Here is a 24,162-nt window from a genome sequence, read left to right on the forward strand (position 1 = left end):
AAATCGACTCAGAAAGTGATTCTATGTATATCCCTAGAAGGAACTATGGGTCTATCTCGCTTCCTTTTGTATGTTACATACAAATGCACTAACACATAATACCCCTTACCACATAGTGGTGTAGGGTATAAATACTAAATTGCGGTTGGGATTATGTTTTGGATAAAAGGCGGTAGTTTTTTAACTTATACATATTATAGGTACTGAATTTGGTACCAGTTTGGCGTTGAAGGGATAAAGTGGAATTTCGAATTGTTGTTGAGGGATGGTGTTGGTGTTTAGATAAGAATTTTTTTTAAATGCATACAAATTCTGAAATTAGGCTTAGGGCTGGCTGACTTTTTGAGAAATACACAATGGTATTAAACTTGACGTTGGTGTAGCAATGAAGCTGGAATAATATAATTAGTGTGTGAAAAGTACAAAATTGCAATCAATTTGGTATTGGGCTAAAGAATAGGTATATTATCTATTTGACAGGTTCATTTTTAGAAGTGGTCGTACAATAAATGTACTAGGAGTATTAAGTAATACTAAATATTGAAGCACTGGTATTGGGTGGATCGATAATTGAAATTTGTTGTGAGGATCACTGTTGAGATTGGATCAGAATGTTTATTAAAATCCACCTTTAAATGTATGAAAGGTTTCCACATGTAATACTATTGACATTGGGTGAACAAGTAGAGCTTAAACTGTAAGAAGCTAATGAGCTAAGGTTCTGGATTCTATAAATTGTACTGAATAATGTTCTATTGTTTCTATGTTAACACGAATTCGGTTTCTAAATAATGTAATAATTGTTTCACAAACATCCCAGACGGGACAAGGGAGACTTCTCTCATATCAATGAGTGTACCCCGATTCATATTAGATCAATGATATGGGACGTACTGATTATCGCCGAGTCTGAACGGCGTGCCTTACGACACCATTTGTAGAGAAGTTTTACATGACTGAAATACTCAGTAAATGTCGCCAACATTACTGAGGGGTATTTTGCAACCGTCGAAAATTTGATGTTGCCTGACCGGGGAATCGATCGGTTTTCTACATTTTGATATCACAACTTCCAAAATTCGGACTGAAATTTAAAATGTAGGTCGCTGTTGAAGTGTAAAGGTCTTTTTTTTGAGATTCGAACAAAACATGCACGAACAGTACTTGAATGAAATTAAATATCAATTTAAATAGCTATAAGTACATAAAAATGTTCAGTGTTCACCATATTAAATGTTTATTTGAATATTATTTCTTTTCCGCATACGAAGTAGCGGGCATTTTGCTAGTTAAAAATAAATAACAAATATTACGCTGCCATAAAGAATATCTGTATACAACATCTTAATTTAAGCTTCGCGAAGAATATTTTACCGTTCTCTTCCCCATTTTGTGGATATTTCGCGCAAAAAATTTTGACAGCAAATGAAGATTTCGGTCTGAATTCGCCTCAATTCGCCTTTTGGATCACCTTGTTAAATTCGCCTTGGTCTATACGATTCATTAGTCTATGTTTGAAATTGAGTGGAGAAAATTGTAATTCGAAATTTATTTTTACCATTCGTTGTATGGAAAAATAGTGGTTTTATATTCTCCATGAAAATGTTTATGTTTTCGGAGTCGAATGTGGATCGTGTCTTTGCTAATGAAAAAGTCTACCCATTTTTGTGTGTTTGTATTTGCTATATGAAACCACCACTAGAGGGATTTTATACAAGCTGTCGTCGTCATTCACTGTTTGGCTGTTGGGATAACATTTACAAAAATGTTGGATGCTGTAGTGAACAAAAATTTTGAAAAAAATAACGAAGTGCATACATAAATAATAACAAATAAAAAATAGTTAAATATATATTCTGAACTATAATAGAACAATTATATATACTATACCAAAAACATGGACCTATATTGACAATTCTCAGTGGAGAGGTGTTGTGACCGCTATGAACCTCAAATGGCAAAAAAGAAAAAAATCGATTTAAAAATGCAGTTAATATTCTCAAAATATCGGAAATCGCGAGGAAGCGTTATAGGAGGGCTATACCAAAACATGGACATACATTTACAATTTTTAAATTTTAAATTTTTTGGATAGGTTTTGTGACCACAGGTAACCGTAAATGTTAAATTACAGATGGTTCGGTCAACAAATGTAGTTAAATCCTCAAAATACCGAAAATCGGGAGGTACCGTTATATGGGGTTATACCAAATTTTCGACCTATGTTGACAATTTTTGGTGGAGATATTTGGTGGCCACAGCTAACCTCAAATGTCAAATTACAGATAGTTCGGTCAGCAAATGTAGTAAAAATCCTCAAAATACCGAAAATCGGGTGGTACCGTTATAGGGGGCTATACAAAAAGTTGGACCTATGTTGACGATTTTAAGAGGAGATGTTTTGTGATCACAGGGAACCTTAAATGTTAAATTACAGATAGTTCGGTTAAAAAATGTAGCTAAAATCATCAAAATACCGAAAATCGGGAGGTTCCGTTATATGGGGGCTATACCAAAAGTTGGCTCTATGTTGACAACTTTTGGTGGAGATATTTGGTGGCCACAGTGAATCTCAAATGTTAAATTACAGGCAGTTAGGTCAAAAAATGTAGCTTAAATCCTCAAAATACCGAAAATCGGGAGTTACTGTTATAGGAAGGCTATATCAAATCATGGATATATATAGTGAACATTTTTGGCGGATATGTTTTGTGGCCACAGCTAACCTCAAATGTTAAATTACAGGTATTGCGGTCAAAAATGTTGCTAAAATCCTCAAAATACCGAAAATCGGGAGGTACGGTTATATGGGGCTATACCAAAACTTGGACCTATGTTGACAATTTTTTAGTGGAGGTATTTTGTGACCACTAGAAACCTGAACTTTTAAATTACAAGTAGTTCGGTCAAAAAATGCAGCTGAAATCCTCAAAATACCGTAAATGAGGAGGCACCGTTATATGGGGGCTATACCAAAGCGTGGACCTATATTGAACATTTTTGGTGGAGATGTTTTGTGATCACAGAGAACCTCAAATGTTAAATTACAGATAGTTCGAAAAAAATGTAGCTAAAATCCTCAGTATACCGAAATTCGGGAGGTACCGTTATGTGGGGGCTATACCAAAAAATAAGATAGAGCTCTAAATTTGTTTGTCTTTTTTCCATAGGTAGGTTAAGATCTTCGAAATTCGAAAAAAAGACACTTAGCGCTATATCTTAATTATTGCGGACGCTAGAGAGATTACAACAGATGGCTATATCGACTCAGATTTTTATACCCTCAGCCTTTAGGCTATGAAGGGTATATGAGGAAAAGTCAAAATTTTTTAGTTTCCATGAAGCCAAGGTTTGCACTATTATAATACGCGAACTATTGTAGTTTACCAGTAACTATGACTATTACTGGATTAATTTAAATGTTTTTGTACAAAGCTCAAAAATTTAGCAATAAATTTTAATTTACGTGGTAGTTACGACCGCGTAAAGGAAAAAACATAGGTAAAAACACGTTGAAGCTAAACAGGTTTTTTACATTGCTATTCGATTTCTGATTAAACCATTCAAATGACGGACATATGTCCAAAGTAAAAGTAGGAGAATACTAAATGAAGATTACACTTCTAATGTATCACTTTCCAAAATTTCCACTGCATCCACCTTTTATGGATGCTGACATTTTGAAGCCGGATTTCAGGTGTTTTTTGTATTTTTTATGTAACTGGGACGCGCATTCGGATATTTCGAAAAACCAATTATAGGATTAAAGAACTCGCGATTTCGCATAATCTGATATGTATATTGAGTATGTAGCCCACACAGCAGCAGAGTAATCTACTGCCAATGGCCAAAATTTAGTGTGATATTTTTTCTAAAAAACCTATTTTTTGGGTACAGTATTTACAATATCGTTTTGAGTGTGCTGGTACCCCGCGATATATTAGTTTTTCGACGATCCGGATCATATGAATCACAGATCATAAAAATCCATCTACTAGAACGGCGGAAATGGCTACTGCAAAAATTGAAAAATTTGCGAAAAATGTTTTTCAAAATATCGCTGACTAATTCGCGTTTTATGTGGATCGTTTCCATTTCAATGAAGAAAGTGAATCATCACTCGCGTTTGTGCGAAAACAGCGGTTTGAAAAATTTAGTGGCATGGGAGCTGTATCCGATTTATCCAAAAAATACTGTGTGATGCTACATCCACGGTTCTTGATGGATTTTATTGAAATATGTTTAGATCGATGTATTTTTTCACGGTTGATAGTGAAATCGGATGCGCATAAAAAGTGTATGCACTTTGTGCAAAATATAAGCGTTATACAGTTTGTTGCACTCTAAACTGCAGACGATGCTACAACTTAGCGGCCAAAGTAAATCCTGGCAAATGTGTACAAATTAAAAGAGAAGAATTCGCTGTATTGGTAAACCGCATGCGCATCAAGTGATTTTGAGGATTTCGCGATTTACACGCATTTCAAAATGAACATTACCCGATACAATTTTATTTCAAGATTATACCCCATTTAAAGGAATCCAACATTTATTTGAAAGATATCCATATCTTCTGCTAGATGTTAGCGTGTTTTCGAGAAGTGATTAGAATAAAAAATGTGATTTATTGCGTGAAATTTAACTAAAATAGAAGAAAAACTCCGACCTATTTTTCTTACATTTTGTTCAACTAACTCACAAAATAAATTTTAATAAATATTTTCTCTTACAAAAATTTTATAAATTTCCTCAATATATTTTTTGTTTTCGCTATAATATGGAAACCACTAAACGGATTTGTATAGTTTTGGTTTCATTTGAATCTTCGATGTATAGATTACGTACATATTTTTTATATATTTTTCAGAGGCATAAGCAGGTTGAATTTTATTAAAACAAGTTGCAAACTACCAATCGTTTGGAATTCTTTCCTAATTTCCGCGAAAATGTACAACTTTTTCACTAAAGTTATGGGACCTCAGTAAACATATAGTATGTAGGGAGCCCCTAATTAAGAGAGTTTCTCAATATAATGATTAGAGTCTTTTAAAGATTTTTTTCTTTTTATCAGAATTGAAACCGCCATAACTTTTGCGCGCAACAACCAAAATTAGTATCACGAACAGATCTAAGAATGGCATTTTTTTCCCAATCTATGTACTAAAAATCTTTCATGTAGCTTAAAAAAAAATTTTAATTTTTTTTTTATGAAAAACTAAAAAATTTTGTCTTTTCTTCATATACACTTTCATACGGGCAAAATGTGCCTCATCAAAATAATGGTTTTAGACCCCAAGTATGTTTGGACGAAATGTGTTTCAGACAATTTGGAGTCGATTGAGCAATGTCCGTCCGTCTGTCTGTCTGCCTGTCTGGCTGGCTGGAGCGCACGATAACTCTCGAAGGGATGAACCGATTCGGTTCCAATTTTGGCTTTCGTAATATTTTGCCCAAACTTAGTTTAAGTTCGAAGATGGGCTATATCGGTCCACTCATTCCGGTACCTCCCCCACAAAAGTTCCAAAATGTTCGGAAAATTTGTGTGCATGATAACTCTTGAAGGGAGTAACTGATTTGGTCCATACTTTGCACATCGTGAAATTTCTACCAGACTTAGATGAGGTTCCAACATGGACTTAATCGGCCCACTCCTTCGGGTACCTCCCACACAAAATTTCGGATAAGTTCAGTTTAGGACCTGCTTTTGAATCGCTTTGATTTTTGTTGAAGCATCTTGTATTCACTTCCCCCCATAGTACGGTACAAGTTTCATTAGGGGCAAGTCCATACTTCCTGAGAAAATGGCCAGAAAGGTGCAAAAAGTCCCTATGACACCTTGTGTAGTGGTTGGATGGCAAGATAACTCTCGAACGGATCTGTCGATTCGGTACAAAATTTGGCCTTCGTAATATTTTATCAAAACATAGTTTAAATTCGAAGATGGGCTATATCGGTTCATTCCTTCAGGTACCTCCCCCACAAAACTTCAAAAATGTTCGGAAAAATTTTGCGCACGATAACTCTTGAAGGGAGTGGCCGAATTGGTCCATACTTTACACATCCTAATATATCTTCCTGATATAGATCAGGTTCAAATATGGACTATATTTGTCTACTCCATCCGGTACCTCCCACTCAAAATTTCGGATAAGTTCACTTTAAGACCTGATATCGAATCACTTTTATTTTTGTTAAAGCAACTTGCATTCGCTGCCTCAATTACGATGGTAAAAGTTTTTTTCAGGGGCAAGTCCATACTTCTTGAGAAAACAGCCCGAAGGGTGCAAAAGCCCCATAGGCACCATATGTAGTGGCTGGAGATCCACTTCCATAATGGTCAATGTCGATCCATTCCTTTTAGTATCTCCTCCGCAAAACTTTTGATCTTTAATCCTAATCAACATTTTTGTCGGTTCAAACGCCCAAAATTTTTAAAACGCCCTACATACATACATTTTTTGGGGAAAAATTGTTTCAATATACACAGGCTGAGGGTATATCTCTGTCGGCAAAGCCGACTGATACTTTTTTACTTGTTATCCTGATCAAGAGTATATCACCAATATTTTTGAAAATTTAACATAGCTGAAGCCAAGGTTTACCCTTTTAGAATACACGACTTGTGGTTCTATACTATACAAATTAAATATTTATGGATACAATGAAATGTTGTTGGACGTGGCAAAAAATATTGGCCTTAAAAGATAATTTGTGTGGAAGCTGTGGCTATATTTATGTTAAACAAGTGAGCAAAGGCTATAGTCGGGATGGGGCCGACCATGTGATACCCTACACCACTACCCCTGTGCATAAGCTTTTCACTGGTAAACATTTCTTTTGCGAATATAATCCGACTTCCACCAAAAATAATATGCCTCTTTCTCTCTGAGACCCCCATAAGCAACCAAAATTTCGTGACCATCCGATCAAAATTACGACCTGTAGCTTGATTGCAAAAAATGGAAGAATTGGCCACCTTCTCCAACCTACTTTACACCAATTGTAATATTTTCTTCTTCTATTGACAGGCTTTGCCGTTGGAATACCCATACTAGAAGTTAATGTATTCACAAAGAATAAATCTTTGAATTTGTCTCCACATGAGCTTTTCCCCATTCCGACCCCTAAATATTATCCGACTATCTCCACAATCAATAGGCTTCTTCCTCTGTGGGGCCCGCATCTACCCCCAAAATTTCGTGACTATCCGATCAAAATTCCAACCGGTAGCGTGATTACAAAAAATGAAAAAATTGGATATATTAGTGACTTTTGCGATATCTCGGTTGTTTGCCCACTTACGCCAACATACTTTGTATCAATATAAAGGATATCTTTTCTTCTACCATTGGCGGGCTTTCTTTTTGGAATACTCCTAACAGAAGCGGAAATATTCGCATAAGAAAAAACGTTGACTTTTCTCCACATAAGCTTTTTGCTTATTCCAACTCCTGAATATTATCCGACCATCACCAAACTTTATAGGCTTCTTCCTATGTGGGACTCGCATCAACTCCCAAATTCGTGACGATCCGATCAAAATTGCGTCCTGTAGCGTGATTACAAAAAAATCGGAAAATGGGATGCATTACCGACTATTGCGATATCTCTGTTGTTTGACCACCTACGACAGCCTACTGTACATCGTTATAAAGGTGATATTTTCTACTTTCCTTGCCAGGTTTTGCTTTTGATATGCCTCTTAAAGAAACAGAGATATTGGCTTTGAAATAAAACGTAGACCTTTTCTCCAAATAAGTTTTTGCCCATTCTGACCCCTGAATATTATCCGACCATCAGTAAAATCAGTAGGCTTCTTCCTCTGTGGGACCCCCATTAACCCCCAAAATTTCGTGACGATCCGATCAAAATTGCGACCTGTAGCGTGATTACAAAAAAATCGGATAATGGGATGCATTATCAACTATTGCCATATCTCTGCTATTTGACCACCTACGACAACCTGCTTTACATCGTTGTAAAGGTGATATTTTCTACTTTCCTTGCCTAGTTTTGCTTTTGATATACCTCTTAAAGGAACAGAGATATTGGCTTTGAAATAAAATGTTGACTTTTCTCCAAATAAGTGTTTGCCCATTCCGACCCCTAAATATTATCGGACCATCACCAAAATCAATAGGCTTCTTCATCTGTAAGACCCCTATTAACCCTCAAATTTTCGTGACGATCCGATCAAAATTGCGACCTGTAGCGTGATTTCCAAAAAAAATGGATAAATGGGATGTATTAACGACTATTGCGATATCTCCGTCATTTGGGCCAACCTAGTTTGCATCATTGTAAAGACGGGATCTTCTACTTTCATAGTCAGGCTTTGCTTTTGGAAAGTTTACAACTTAAGCTGTGATATTCGTCACTATAATTAAAATTGCAAAAATGAAATGTTTGATCACCTGCAAGCACCTACTTTACATCATTATAAAGGTGATATTTTCTACTTTAATTGTCAGATATTGCTTTTGGTATACCCCATATAGAAGCTGAGATATTCGCTTTGGAAAAAATCGTTGTCTCTTTATCCACCTAAGTTTTTTACCCTTTCCGACCTCTAAATATTATCCGACCATCATCAAAATCAATAGGCTTCTTCCCCTCCGGGACCCCCATCAACATGCAAAATTTCGTGACGATCCGATCAAAATTGCGACCTGTAGCGTGATTACAAGGTTTAGATGGACAGACTGACAGACGGACAGACGGACGGACGGACGGACTGACGGACGGACACACATAGCCAGATCGACTCAGCTCGTCGAGACATTCATTTTGGTATATATAAGTATGGGTCTACGACCATTACTTCGATGCGTTACAAACTTTTTGGGCAAAACCAACTTATAATACCCTCCCCACATAGTGGTGTAGGGTATAAAAATGGGTAAAAATGGGTTGAAGCCACCATGTCTTTTTTTTGTTTTCTCTCGATTTGTGAGTAAAACACATTTCCTTCGATTTTCCTGTCAAAGTAAAAGTAGAAGAAAACTAAATAAGGATCATCTCACTAATGTATTACTTTTCAAATTTTGAACTGCTTCTACCATTAAATGATGCTGACATTTTGAAGCCAGTTTTACAGTGTTTTTTGACATTTTCTTCTAATTTCATTCCGCAAACAGGTTTTACAAAAAATCGTGTATAGGATTGTAGAACTCGCGATTCTGAGTTATTTGATATATGTGTCGTGAATGTAGTCTACACAGCTTCATATAAATCTGCATCCAAATACGGAAATTTTGTGTGCACATTTTTCTAAAAATCATATTTTTCGGGCCTAATTTTTACAATTGTCATTCGATTTCCTCGTACTTGATTGCACATTTTAGTTTTTTACGTTCCGGATCTAATAAATCATTCCCCGTGAAAATCCATCCTCTAAAACGCGAGTTACAAGAAAGTCCAAAGTAGAAAAATCACCTAAAATTGTTTTTGGAAATAACGCGTATTTTATCGCGTTTTCTGCGGTTCGTTTTCACTGCAATGAAAAAACTAGTGCAGCATCTTCGTTTTAGCGGAAACAGAGTTTTGAAAACTTCAGTGATAAGGGAGCTACATTCATTTTATCCCAAAAAATAGCACGTGATGCTACATCCACGGTTCTTAATTGATCGCCTTGAAATAGATATATATCGATGTAAATTTTCATGGTGGACATTGAAATCGGATGCGGACAAAAATTGTATGCACTTTGCGCAAATTAGCGATATTTTATAGGTATTTTAATGCTAAGATGCAGCTGATGCTACATCTTAGCCTCCAAATTAAATTTCGAAAAATATATACAAATTAAAAGATATGGTCTTGCTGTTCATGAAAATCATGAAATGCGGACAAAATGATTTTGATAATTACGCGATTTACACGTATTTTCAAATGCATATAAATAAAAATGGGTTATTTGACCTCTATTTCCATTTCAGAAGCTTTGACATATATCCTCATTAACCCAATTAGCTTCCCTAATGGGAAAGCTTTAATATGAATGTCAATAAAGCAAAATCCGTCTATTTTATTGGGAGATTTAAGCAAAATGAAGGAAGTATTCCTGTAAATTTTTACAATATTTTCTACTACATAATGCATGTGAAAAAAATATTTTTTCAAACAAAAAATTATTTTTTGATCAAAATATGTGCTTATTTTGGCTGTAACATCCAAACTATAACACCAATCTGTATGATAGCAGTCTCATTTGATACGCCGTGAAGTTTGGATCCACAACAATTTTTTATGTAATTATATGACCACTAAATGGGCTTTAATTTTGAAAAAAGTAGACTTATATTCAATAATTTAGCAATTTTATGTACATTCCGCGAATTCTGTGTAACATTTTGCAGGTATTATAAAATCTACTCGCTGAAGTTACTTCGAGAGAACTTTTTTGTAACAATTGTGCTCATTAAAATAATTAGCGTTTTTATAATATTTTCTTTCTTAAAAAGCGAAATAAAAGCGCTATAACTTTTGTCCGCAACAACCAAAAATTGGCTCGCGACCAGATTCGTACTGGGAATCTTTTTCTTAACCTACATATCAAAAATCGTTGATGTAGAGCGAAAAAAATTTATCCTTTTTTTCTGAAATGGAATATGAAATAATTGACAATATTCCTGATATATATACTTTAAAGGGTCGCAAATGAATATTTCCTTGTATTACAAACGAAAAAAACAAACTTAATATACCCTCCACACTATGGTGGAGGTACACAAAGTGCGAGTTTGTAATATATTATGAATAGGAAATATAACTGTATCCTATAAAAGCACATTAGGACTCTTTACGGGTAAGGTGCATTTTACGGAGTGGAGGATCTACTTCAAAATAAAAACCCGATTTTACATCATACAGGAAAAGCAAAGTTTTGGGAAAGACATAACAACTACATCTAAAGTTGACCCATTGTACATATTGTAACTCACGTAAGGCAATAAACCTGTTTGGCTGTGGTGTGGGTTCATAGTTATCCGGAGACAAACAAGTAAAAAAGTATCAGTCGGCTTTGCCGACAGAGATATACCATTAGCCTACGTTCATCAATTGACAATGTCGAATAGAGTACCGGCTACGCAACCGAAATCCTTTTCCCCAAATAATGTCGTATTAGGTGGTTTTCAGAATTTGTGGCCCTTTTTGGACATATGAACTTATCGACAAAAATATATATGGGTTAATGCTCAAAAGTGTTGCGGAAGAGGTACCAGAAGGCATGCACCGGCATTGCCTATTTTTGAAGTGGATCTTTTTTTTTGGGGAGTCATTTCTTTTCGATAGATATCGCGCCCTCCATCAATGTATAACTTCGAGGTTTTGCACCACTAAGTCAGGAAGCATGAACTTGTCCACGAAAAATATAATATCCCTGTAAACAGGACCACAAAGAGTAACATCGACATACATTTCCAAAGGATTTTCGATCAGACCCTAAATTGTACTTAAATAAAAATATTTTAGACCAAATCGGTTAATCCGTTTCCTCATTTAATCAAAGCGTGGCATAACTCAAAAAATGCGTTTTCTAAGTTACCTATTTTTTCTACGACTTCTATTTTATCTTCTGTCAAATTTTCATGCCGATATCTCTAAAACTCAACGAGTTACACCTCATGTACTAATTCAATAAAAATGTTTTTTGAGTTTATGAAGCACTAAAACACTTCAACACTTCTTGCACAGAATTTTAGCGGTGGTTTTAAATAGGAAAAAATTTCAAAAAAGTCGAAGACTGCAGTCATTGTTAAAAAAGATTTGAAATATTAAATCGCGAAAATTGAACTGTGTACTTTTTTCCCTTTTTTTTATTAAATAGCTGCTAAAACAAAAAAAAAAAATACTAACAATGAAATTGGACCAATATTAAAGAAGTTATAAGTATTTCTTTGGATATGGTTTGTACAGAATTCAACTTTTTCAAGACGCGATATCCCTGGAAATGTTAGTCAGAAAAAAAACTGAAAATATACTAAAATATTTTGCTGTTGAGCAGCAAATGAAGGAAATCAAAAACCACTTTTTGAAAAAGTGTCCGATTTCACTCAGAAATCGCCGTATATAGTTTATAGGATCTCCAAAGGATATTTCAATATGCTACAAACGAAATGACTTAAATGTTGGTAAAACATGTAAAAAAGTATCCGAAATATACTTTCAGTCTGTGTGAATTGAGATATCTATGGACAGATCGAATATCGGATACAACCCATTTCCCCAAAATTTTGAAGCCTTGTTTGGATGTATGAGGGACTTGACGACAAAATATCGTGACGATTGTGGATGTTCCGAATAAATAATGCTAATAAATTTGATTTAGATTAAAGTGTAGAATTTTTGCAGAGAACCTGTGGGAATGAATGGCCCAATATAGTCCACTTTTAAAGTGGATCTTACTTTTTAAATCATTCCCTTCTTAATTATCGCGCCCACCAGCCATTTATGCTTGTCACCGTTGGATTTAGAGCTATTTAACCAATGTCAGGAAGCATGGAAAGCATGGAGTTGACCACCAAAAACACAATATCGCTGAAAACAGAATCACCAGGAGTAAGGTCGGTAAACATTTCAAAAGTATCTATAGACAACTAAAGCAAAATGTTGAACTTTAAGAGAGAGGTATCCGATGGACTGTGTAGTTCCATTCCTTTAAGTACCTCCTCTGCAAATCAACTTCTCTCGTGGTGTTGATATTTTAATTTAATTTAAGTGTGTAGTCGTTGCGATCATGAAGACAACATTATAAATGGTTTGTTTTGCTAGGGGAAGACAATACTTCCTGAGATATGAACCCCGAAATGTCTTAATATTTAGGTCTCCTTCGTACACCTCTCGCACTAAATTTTTAAATAGTCTTCGTTTTCTTTGTTACAACGCTATTATATTACTCTGTATACGTCCCTCGATAACGGCCCGAATGCTCCATTTAGAATCACCACTTATGTTATTGTTTTTTTTTTTTTTTGAACAGCTAGAGACTGCGGATATTTAGCTGCCGCCAAAGGCGATTGATTCATCTTAGTTGTTTTGTCTATATTATGAAGTCGAAACTATTTATATAATAATTATAGCCTTGAACATTGTGAGATTACCAACCTTGACATAATTGAGACGATGCAATTATAATGTACGTCATTGAACCGAGTTATACAATAGCCGACCGACCGATGCTAAATGAATAGAAAAGAGAACAAATTGGATAAATGAAAGACAAGAAGGAGGGTGTTATTGCGACACCTTATTACAAAAAGTGGATAGGTATCATTTTTACAGTTTATTAGGTTCATCGGCATCACAGTAAATGAAGATGATTAGAAACACACACCAGCACCAACCCCAGTAATCTTATTAGATGATACACAGACATACACAGTGTAATGATGACCTTAGTTATACTAGTGTGACGAAAGTTAGCAACCGACCATTCATGGTGTCAAATTACAAATTAAAAAATCTCGCCATGCGTCTGTCTCCCTTTAAATTTGTAATGGAATGTTGATTGGTTGACTGAAATACATCTAGAGTTCATCTGCAGCCACATTGAAATAAGTTACGATTTCCAGAGATTTCTGAAGGATTTTCATGTGTGTGGGAGTTTGGTAATGCAATTTATTTATGGTTGGATACATAAAGTGTCTTTGGTCAATGACTCGGTAACTATATAATATTTTGTTGTACCATGGAAAGATGATGCCAATGACATAAACTGACATAGTGAAGATTGGATGACATAGAATGCTTAGAGAAAAACCAAATCGTGGATTTTTAAAATGAAAAATTTACAGATATGACATATTATTGATTCACTGTAAGAGCCACATTTTTGAAGTATCCTTCCAAAGTTGAATACTTGTCTTTACCGTTGGTTAGACATGCTCTTTTTTTATACTAAGCTAATTCTGGTATATATTGCCTATAATATAGAAATCACTCTTTTAAAACCCAAACTCGGAAGTTAAATTACAAAAAACAAGTAAGAAAGTACCAGTCAGCTGTGCTGACGAAGATATACCCTCAGCCACTGACTAAATAAAAACAAGTTTTACATTTTAAAGCTTAAAATCTGAAGGTACCGTAGTGTGGGGCTATACTAAATCATTGACATATACCAAACATTTTTATTAACCAAACTTTTTCATAAGGGACTCGAAAAATTAAATTACGTTAAACTAAGTTTGGAAGAAATTTTTGAAAAAGTTTTAGAGTTAACTTGGACCATGGCCATTTTTGGAGCTTTTGGGCCATTATCTCAGGAAGTATCGAATACACTGAAAAAAATTATACCGTTGTTAAAGAGGCCGCTAGAACAACCTACTGAAAAAAAGAATCAAAACGATGCGAGAGGAGCTCTTAAACTTCACGTTTTCTGAATTTTGTGTGGGCGGTAACCGACAGAGTGGACCGGTATAGTCCATATTCCAACCTGATATATAACTGGATGAAATAATACGATGTGCAAAGTCTGCACCAATCAGAAACTCCCTGCTAGAATTTTCTTGCGGATTTGCAATTTTGGTTGGTTCTGTCAGGGGTTTTTAGAGCTTTTTAGGTCAATATCTCAGGAAGTATGGACTTGCGCAAGAAAAAAATTGTTCCGTCGTAAAGGGAGCCGCAGGGACAACTACTGAAGAAAAATTTCAAAACGATCCGAGAGAAGCTCTTAAGCTTCACTTTATCCGAATTTTGCGTGGGAGATACCCGAAGGACATACACAAGGCCACGTGGATATCCCCAGATGGGAAAACAAGAAACCAGATTGATCATGTTGTGATAGACGGAAGACACTCGTCCAGTGTGTTAGATGTCCGATCGATTCGAGGAGCGACCTTTCCTTATAGCAGCAAAGGTACGCACTCGCCTTCATGTTGCGGCAAAAGTGCGATCTAACACAGGACGGAAGCTGGATTTCGAGAAGCTGCAAACACAACACAACTGATTCACATGCTGGAAGACGGAACTGCTTGTCCCGATAATGTGGAAGCGCGGTGGCAAAGAATAGCCCACTCACTTCAAACTGCCGCAAAATCTGTGCTTGGGTACCAAAAACCACCACCTAAAAATCTATGGTACGATCCGGAGTGCTGTAAGGCTACTGAAGAAAAGAACGCGGCATACAGAGCAACCCTACATTAAGTGGCAACATGAAGCGCGAAAGAAAAATATCGGGAGAAGAGGAGAAGCGTATTTTCAGAAGAAAAAAGAAAGAGCAAGAAAAACGTGAGCGTGAGAAACTCGAGATGTTAAGGAGTGAGAATGAAGTCCGCAAATTTTACCAGAGTGTAAAACACCAGACTGAAGGATATGATGCAGGCACATTCTCCTGCAAAGATCATGAAGGGAATCTGGTAACTGAGGATCTGGAAGGAGCATTTCATGAAGCTCTTAGTATCGAGCGGGCGGCGATGAAGATACACCAGAACCAATCGCAAACGACGACGTTGAATGTCTACCACCTAGCCAAAGCGAGGTCATGACAGCAATTAATCGGCTGAAAAACAATAAAGCAGCAGGAGCTGATGGGCTGCCCGCCGAACTATTCAAGACCGGTGGCGAAATGCTGATAAGGAGTATGCATCAGTTAATTGCAGAAATTTGGCAGGAAGAGAGCATACCCAACGATTGGAACCTCAGCCTCCTATGTCCCGTACACAAGAAAGGAGACAAGACGGTGAGTACAAACTACAGAGGCATAAGTCTGCTCCCAATCGCATACAAAGTGCTGTCGAGTGTGCTGTGTGAACGTTTGAAACCCATGATCAATAACATAATGGGGTCATACCAAAGCGGTTTTAGACCTGGTAAATCGACAATTGACCAAATCTTCACACTGCGCCAAATACTGGAGAAGACCCACGGATCGACACATACCACCTGTTCGTCGACTATAAGGCCGCCTTCGACAGCCCAATTAGATCAAAGGTGTTTTAAGCCATGTCTGAGTTTGATATCCCTGCTAAACTTATACGATTATGCAGGATGACATTGGCGAAAATTGAAAAAGAGTCTGCCAAAGTGGGTCTGGTAGTCAACGGCGATAAGACAAAGTTTATGGTATCAACACGCAAGACGTCCAGTAGACTCGGACCAATTGTTGTTGTTCAGAACTACAATTTTGAGGTAGTAAATGACTTTATTTACCTCGGCACCGCCATAAATAAAACGAACAACATCAGTTTTGAAATCAAAAGAAGAATAATATTGGCCAACAGATGCTACTTTGGTCTAAGTAAACAGTTTAAAAGTAAAACCACCTCTCGTCAAACAAAACTTACGCTCTACCAGACACTGATACTAGCCGTACTTATGTATGGATCTGAAGCATGGGTACTTGCGAAAGCAGATGAGGCAGAACTTGGTGTGTTTGAGAGAAAAATTCTTCGAAAGATTTATGGACCAATATGCGTTGACGGTGAATACCGACGTCGTATGAACCACGAGCTATACCAGCCGACCGACATCGATATAGTAAAACGTATCGAACTACAACGATTGCGTTGGCTTGGCCATGTCAGCAGGATGGATAAAGATGCCCCCGCCAAAAAGGCGTTTGAATACGAGCCACTCGACGGTATGCGCCCCAAGGGAAGACCAAAACTCCGATGGAAGGACCAATTTGAAGAAGATATCACAAAACATGGCATCCAAAATTGGAGAAGTAAAGTAAAAGATCGGTGCGTTTGGAAATCTATTCTTAGTTCGGCTTGTGGAACAAGACGTTCTGTTTAATATAAAAGCCATCTAAGTAAGTAAGATACCATAAGGAGTGGACCGATATAGTCCACATTCGAACCCGATCTATATCTGAAGGAATAATACGATGTGCAAACTTTGGACTAAATCGATTGCTCCCTACGATAGTTATCGTTTGTGAAAAATGTTTACAGAAAAATTTTGAACTTTTGTGAGGGAGGTGCCCGAAGGAGTGAAGCGATATGGCCCATATTCGAACTTAAACTAAGTTTGGACAAAAGATTACGATACTCAAAATTTGGTTCGACAGACGGACGGACATGGCTAAATGGGGTCCAAATTGTCTGAAACGAATTTTGTGCAAATATACTTGGGGTCTTAAAGCGTTATTTCGATAGGGAACATTTTGGTCGTATCTCTAGCCCAAAGGCTTATAGTATAAAAAACAAGTAAGAAAGTATCAGTCAGCTGTTCTTACGGAGACATACCCTCAGCCACTGACCTAAAAAAAAAAAACAGTTTGGAAAACATTTTTGAAAATGTTTTAAAGTTATCTTGCACAATAGCCATATGTGCCGACAGGGTTTTGGAGCTTTTGGGCCATTATCTCAGAATGTATTGACTTACACCGGAAAAAAAGCTCATAAACTTCACTTTTTCCGAATTTTGAGTGCGAGGTAACCGAAGGACTGAAACGATATAGTCCAAATTCTAACCTGATACATGACTGAATGAAACAATGCGATGTGCAAAGTCTGTACCAATCAGAAAGTCCCTTCGATAATTATCTTCCGGATTTGCCATTTTCGTTGGTGCCGTCAGGGTTTCATGGAGATTTCAAGAAGTATGGACTTGCACAAGAAAAAAAAAATTGTACCGTCGTGAAGGGAGTCGCAAGGACAACCTACTGAAAAAAAATTCAACACGAGCCGAGGGGTGCTCTTAAAATTCACTTTATCCGAATTTTGTGTGGGAGGTGCCCGAAGGTGTGGACCGATATAGTCCGTCTTCGAGTCCGATTATATATCTGGAACGAATAATACGATGTGGAAAGTTTGAACCAAATCAATTGCTCACTTCAAGAGTTATCGTTCACACCATTTTACAGAAAAGTTTTGAACTTTTGTGGGGGAGGTACCCGAAGGAGTGGACCGATATGGCCAATCTTCGATCCTAAACTAAGTTTGGACAAAATATTACGATACCCAACATTTGGTTCGAATCGGCTGATCCGTTCGAGAGTTATCGTGCGCACCAGCCAGCCAGACAGACAGACGGTCATGGCTCAATCGACTCCAAATTGTCTGAAACGAATTTTGTCCAAACATACTTGAGGTCTAACAGCGTGTTTTTGTAAAAATGCTTGCCTGTCACACGAACCGTTCGTACTAAAACGTTTACGTTCAAAATTTGGTTCTTGTAAGATTTTACGAACCATTCGTTTTTATCTAAAAGCTTTCGTCTATTTCATAAAAGCTTTTATATTTCAGGGTTTCCATGATACTTATTTTGGGAATTTTGCATAGGCATCTGCACGTAAAATGTGTTACTTGATGGCAACCCCGATATACAGATGACAAACAAAAAATAAGAAAGAAATGTAATCAAATTTGTCCAAAAATAATTGTGATAATATGAAGAAACGGATGTACATATACGCGTGTGCTTCTATGGAAATAAATAAAATTGCATTCCCTTCCAGTTTTCATGTGTTTTGTGCCTTTCTTTACTCAAATTATTTAATTTTCATTCAAAAAGATGGGTCTTTTCCATTCGTTTATTTTTGACGTATTCGTTCGTCTGATTTTGTTACGAAAACTAAAAAAATACGAAAATAAAAAGCTTTCATTTGTTTGTCACGCGAATACAAACGTCAATCGCTATGAAAACCAAATTGTGTCTTCGTTCATGAAATCGACGAACGAATGGGCAAAAACTTTTTACAAAAACACGCTGTAAAACCGTTATTTCGATGAGGTCGTATCAAAGTGTACATATATACCCATTCTAACCTAAAGGCTGAGGGTATAACAAGTAAGAACGGCGTTTTACCTTCCACCACGAGTTGTACAAGGTGGCGCAAAAGTAAACTTCCGATGTTTTTTGGCTGTAATTTAAAAAAAAGGAAAACTTTGATTCTTCTTGTGGATTATTTTTATTTGGTCTTTTAATTTTTTTTACATCAAGTCCGGAATATGATTTCAGACCCAGCGAAAAGTTTGCCTCCAAAGAGGCAGTTAAATGATATGTACAAGTGATTTGGAAGTGCATCAAATTATGAATTTTCACTCATGATTTTTACAAGGGAGTGACCGCGGAAAGAGGCACTCCATTGCACCGCATTTTAACTGACCCTTTGGCATTGCATTTTAACTGAACCTTTGGCATTGCATTTTAACTGACCCTTTGGGGTAGAATAGGAGGCAGTCCAGAGCACGTGTTTTGAATAACAAAATAAAATGCATTTATTATTTGTGTAAAACAAAAATATTGATAACTTTATTACATTAACACAAATTATGAAAATTCTCTATTGAATTCAATCGCAAACATGTGTGTTTCCTCCGCTTTTCATTTAATCCAAGCTTAAGTGCTTTTGCTTCATCTGCTAAATGGGCTTGATATTGTCTTCCCATCACCAGTTAAGATTTCGACATGTACTCCAACAGCACTCCATTGGGAAATTTTCTTCTCGTGAGTTACCGGAAAAATGTTCACAAATTAAATATTATTTAGTTTGTATTAACAAATGTTTGGAAATGTAGGGATCTCTAACAATTGCTAATAAAATGTAGTGAACGGAGTGCCTTTTTCACGACTCCGTTTGCACTGCATCCGGATGCTGTTAAATTGTGAGGAATTGGAGTGCCTTTTTCACGACTCCGTTGAACTGCCTCCGGATGTTGTTAAAATGTGACAAATGGATGTGATTCTTAGGATTGCATCTGAATGCGGTTAAAATGTGAGGAATGGAGTGCCTTTTTCACGACTCCGTTTGAACTGCATAAAAAACATGCCGTGAAAGAACTAGTCTACATTGCACTACTTCCAATTTATTTTGCTGGGGATAAATGGCCGCCGCCACAGTTTATTGTCATTTAAGCCATTTTTATGGCATTTTCCATCACTTTGGCCAAAACTGCCGGTGATAGGTCCTCACATTCCTGACGGATATTGTCTTTAAGAGATGAAAGAGTCTGAGACTTGTTGACATAAAACCGCAACTTCAAAAAGAAGTCTGGAGCGGTCAAATCAGGCGATCTTGACGAAATTCACGTTGTGCCAAAGTCACCGACCGATTATTGGTCAAATAAATAGTCACCAATATTCCGTGTTCTGGAGCAGTGTAGCGTAACATTGTTTATTAACGTGTATTTCGCATGTGTTTACTACACAAATGTCAAAACAGAACTGACATTAGGGGCCAATCGCAAAATTTATAGCACCTTGTATTAAAGTAAAAATAATGTCGCTAACCTTGAAAGTACCGAAATTCGGGAGGTACCGTTCCATGTGGGCTATATCAAAACATCTATGTATCTATACCTACAAATTTCTGTCGGAAAGTTTTTACATTCAAAGAACACTGAATACCAAATTTCCAATATTTCGGTAATGCTTCGGTAACGCTTCAATGGAGGATATAGGAACCCGCTGACCTATATTGATAATTCTCTTCTGCAATATTTAATAACGTCATGGAAGACTAAATAGCAAATTTCAGTCACTTCGATGAGATAATATGACCAAAATCTTAAAAAATTATGAAAATCGGGAGGTACGCTTCTATGGGGACTATATGAAGACGTGGACTTATACTGATAATTCTTTTCTGTCCGGTCAAACAGGCATATATTTGAATCAATGTGTGAGAGCTCGCATTGTTATCATGCAGAATGGTTCGTCTTATTCGTTTTTCGAATTTCTCAGGAGACTTCAGGCAAACAAATTGTAGTGTACCACTCAGCATTAACCGTCTTACATTTCTCAAGTCGTATAACGCCGAATTTTGCCGAAGAAACTGCGACCAATTGCTTCGAAGTGCTTCTTACATGAACAACTTTCGTTGGATTTAGCTCGCTTTCGAAGACCTAAGCGGTCGATTCCTAAGTATAGATCCAAGATTCGTCGTCTGTGAAGATCTTATAAAAGTCGTTTGTAGCTTCGCTATGCTTATTATTCACAATTTATTTGCACCAATCCACAAGAGCTTTTTTTAATGGTTATTCAATTTTCCTGGATCTACCGAGAAAAACTCATTTTTGCGGCCACGTTTTCATGCAATTTCAAATGCTAGTTAGTGGAAGAAATGCCCAAGAATGCCTCTATCTCACGGTATAAAACATGGCGTTCTTGCATTATCCGTTCACGCACGGCTTAATTTTTTTCTGGAACAGCGGCCGATTTAGGGCGTCACTCACGACCTTCGTTTTTTGCCTAGTGTCGGCCACGATTGAATTCAATAAACCAGTTTTTCAATTGATCGATACAATCTTGCCGTAATTATCCACGTCGAAAGTTGCGAGAAAGGATCGGACGAAAATATTCACAAGTAAATTCCATTTTTTTAGCAAAGTGATTTATCTGCAAACAATTATCCAAACAAAAATCGATGGGAGAAGACCGAGAGGGCGGCGGGAAACATCATGGCTCAAAAACATTCAAGACTGGACTGGACACCATAATGAAAGAACTCTTCTGAATGCCGCCAAAAACAGAAACCTATATATAAATTAATAAACTGATTTATTAAACATACCAAATTATCATTATGTAATTGTATGATCGCTAAAACCCGAATACGGAATGGCAAATAAAGAAAAAGAAGAAGATTTATCCAAGTCACCTAAACATCACAACACATGGTCGTATGCCAAACTGTCCTGAGTGCGTTTAGGCTAAAAACTGTCAAACAAGCAAGACGCGGTGTTGCATAGACCACAAAGCTTTCATGCAGCCCTCGTTTGCAGACATGGACATTTACAAACAAACTTATGGAGGAAAGTTTTATACCTCCATCGAAGTCTAAGTACCAAATTTCAGTCATTTCGGTGGGATAATGAGGATAAAACCTCCAGAATACCGAACATCGGGAAGTACCGTTCTATGGGGGCTATTTGGAGACGTGGACCAGTACCGACAAATTGCTGGTTGAAAGTTTAATTCCAACAACGAATACTAAATACTAAATTTCAGCCATTTCGGTGGGATATTGTGGCCACATCGATCAAAATACCGAAAACCGGAAGGTACCGTCCTATGGGGACTATATGAAGACGTGAACCTATACTGTCAAATTTCGGGTGGAAAGTTTTTTACCCCAAACGAAAACTAAATACCAAATTTCAGCCATTTTCGGTAGGATGTTCTGGCCGAAAATCGGAAGGTACCGTCCTATGGGGGCTATATGAAAGCGTGGACCTATACTGACAAATATCAGTTTTATACGCCCAACGAAGTCTAAGTACCAAAATTCAGCCATTTCGGTGGGATAATGAGGATAAAAACCTCCAAAAAACCGAAAATCGGGAGGTATCGTTCTATGGGGGCCTATCAAAACATGGACCGATATAGCCAATTTTCAATACCAAACATCCTAGGAGTAATGGAAACTTCTATACCAAGTTATAAAGCTCTGTCTTAAAAATTGCAAGCTGTATCTTAATTTCAACAGGCTGGCGGATGGATGGACGGACAGACGGACATGGTTACATCGACTAAGAATTTTATGCTGATCAATAATATATATATACTTTATAGGGTCTTCGACGAATATTTCGATGTGTTTCAAACGGAATGACAAATTTAATTATACTTTCCATATTATGGTGGAGGGTATAAAAAATTGGCAATCACATTTAATAATAATTTAAAAATCCAAACAAGTCCAGTTTGGTTTGATGTGTGTGTAGGACTTTGATGTGTGTGTAGGACTTCGCTAGATATCAATTTTTCAATGAAATCTCCTTAGGTCATAAAGCTCGATAAAGAAACAGAAAATGTTTTTTGATCAATGACTGGGTGATTATGTAACATTTTTATGTAATATGACAAGACTATGCCAATGACATAAACTGACATAATGATGATTGGATGACTTAGAATGTTTAATGGGCCTGTATTATAGCTACTATTGATTGACTGTAGGAGGTACAAACATTTTTGAAGCATTCTTCAAAGGTAGAACAAGACTGGTCCATGCCGTTGATTATACATTCTTTACGTCATATTAAGTTAATTCTGGTATACATTAGGTTTGTCCTTTTACTCGATAATTTTTACTAAATGTTGCTGAAACACCTTTTAGCAACTTTTTCATTATACGAATGTCAAAATTCGAAACATTTCTAATAATTAGGTTTGTCCTTTTTAGTACTGAACTTTACTGAACATTGTTTCTTCAGTAATGTTTAGCAACATTTTAATTATACAATTGTCAAAACTTTACTGAAGAAAAAATGTTCAGTAAAGTTCAGTACGTAAAAAGACAAACCAATCGAGTACACGCACAGGCATATTCGAAATAAAAATTATAAAAATAATAAATTTGACAAACACATTTAATAAATAATTTACAAATCCAAACAAATCCACTCGAAAGAAACCACAAACTATGCTGTGTCAAAAAATAAATCTACACTAATCTCCAACACACGTTTTCCATCATTGCAGAAGACATTTTCCGGTAATTATTCATATTAATTGCCAGTGATTAATCATATGAGTGGATATGTGTAATTTTTAAAAGAAATAGATCAACCCACAATCTCACACTTAAGTGTGAACCATACACAAATTTAATTCCAGTTGACATTTTTGAAAACAAATACAACACACGCCTTATGGCTATATTTTAGAAACTAAAGGAATGAATGAAAACTGAACTACAAACTAAAAGAAATAAATCATGTCAACCCCTAATGAAATCTGTGATTTGTTGTAGGGTGTGAAGTGGGAGAAGAACGACTTATATCAAATATGCTTTTTAAAACGAAAATTTCACAATTGAGAGAAGATACAAATATACAACAGATCCGTATTGATTAGGCACAAATAATTATTTAATTTTGACTTTAGGAAGTAAAAAGTTTTGTCAGCACAGATATGCCCTCAGCATGTGACTATAAAAAAAAAACAATAATAGGAGCATTAGATCTAAATGTGCTTAGAGGAGATTCGTAATTTTAAAAATAAAAAGGACTTTCGTAGGTGACGTGCAATATTTCTGCTACTTGAGATCATGTCAAATGATGGTAATATCGAAAATGATGTTACAAAGACTGAACAACGCTCGTTCAGCATTTGGAAGACTGAATAGTACCTGGAGGTCAAACCAGCTATCATTGAAGACTAAATTAAGAATATTCAATGCATGTGTGAAATCTAATCTATGGGAGTGTGACATGGATGACGACGACACAAACAGCTCAAAAGTTACAAGTTTTTATCAATAAATGTCTG

Source organism: Musca autumnalis, unplaced genomic scaffold (genome assembly GCF_047663935.1).
Source record: "Musca autumnalis isolate F117 unplaced genomic scaffold, ASM4766393v1 scaffold_1, whole genome shotgun sequence".
Classification (NCBI taxonomy): Eukaryota; Metazoa; Arthropoda; class Insecta; order Diptera; family Muscidae; genus Musca; species Musca autumnalis.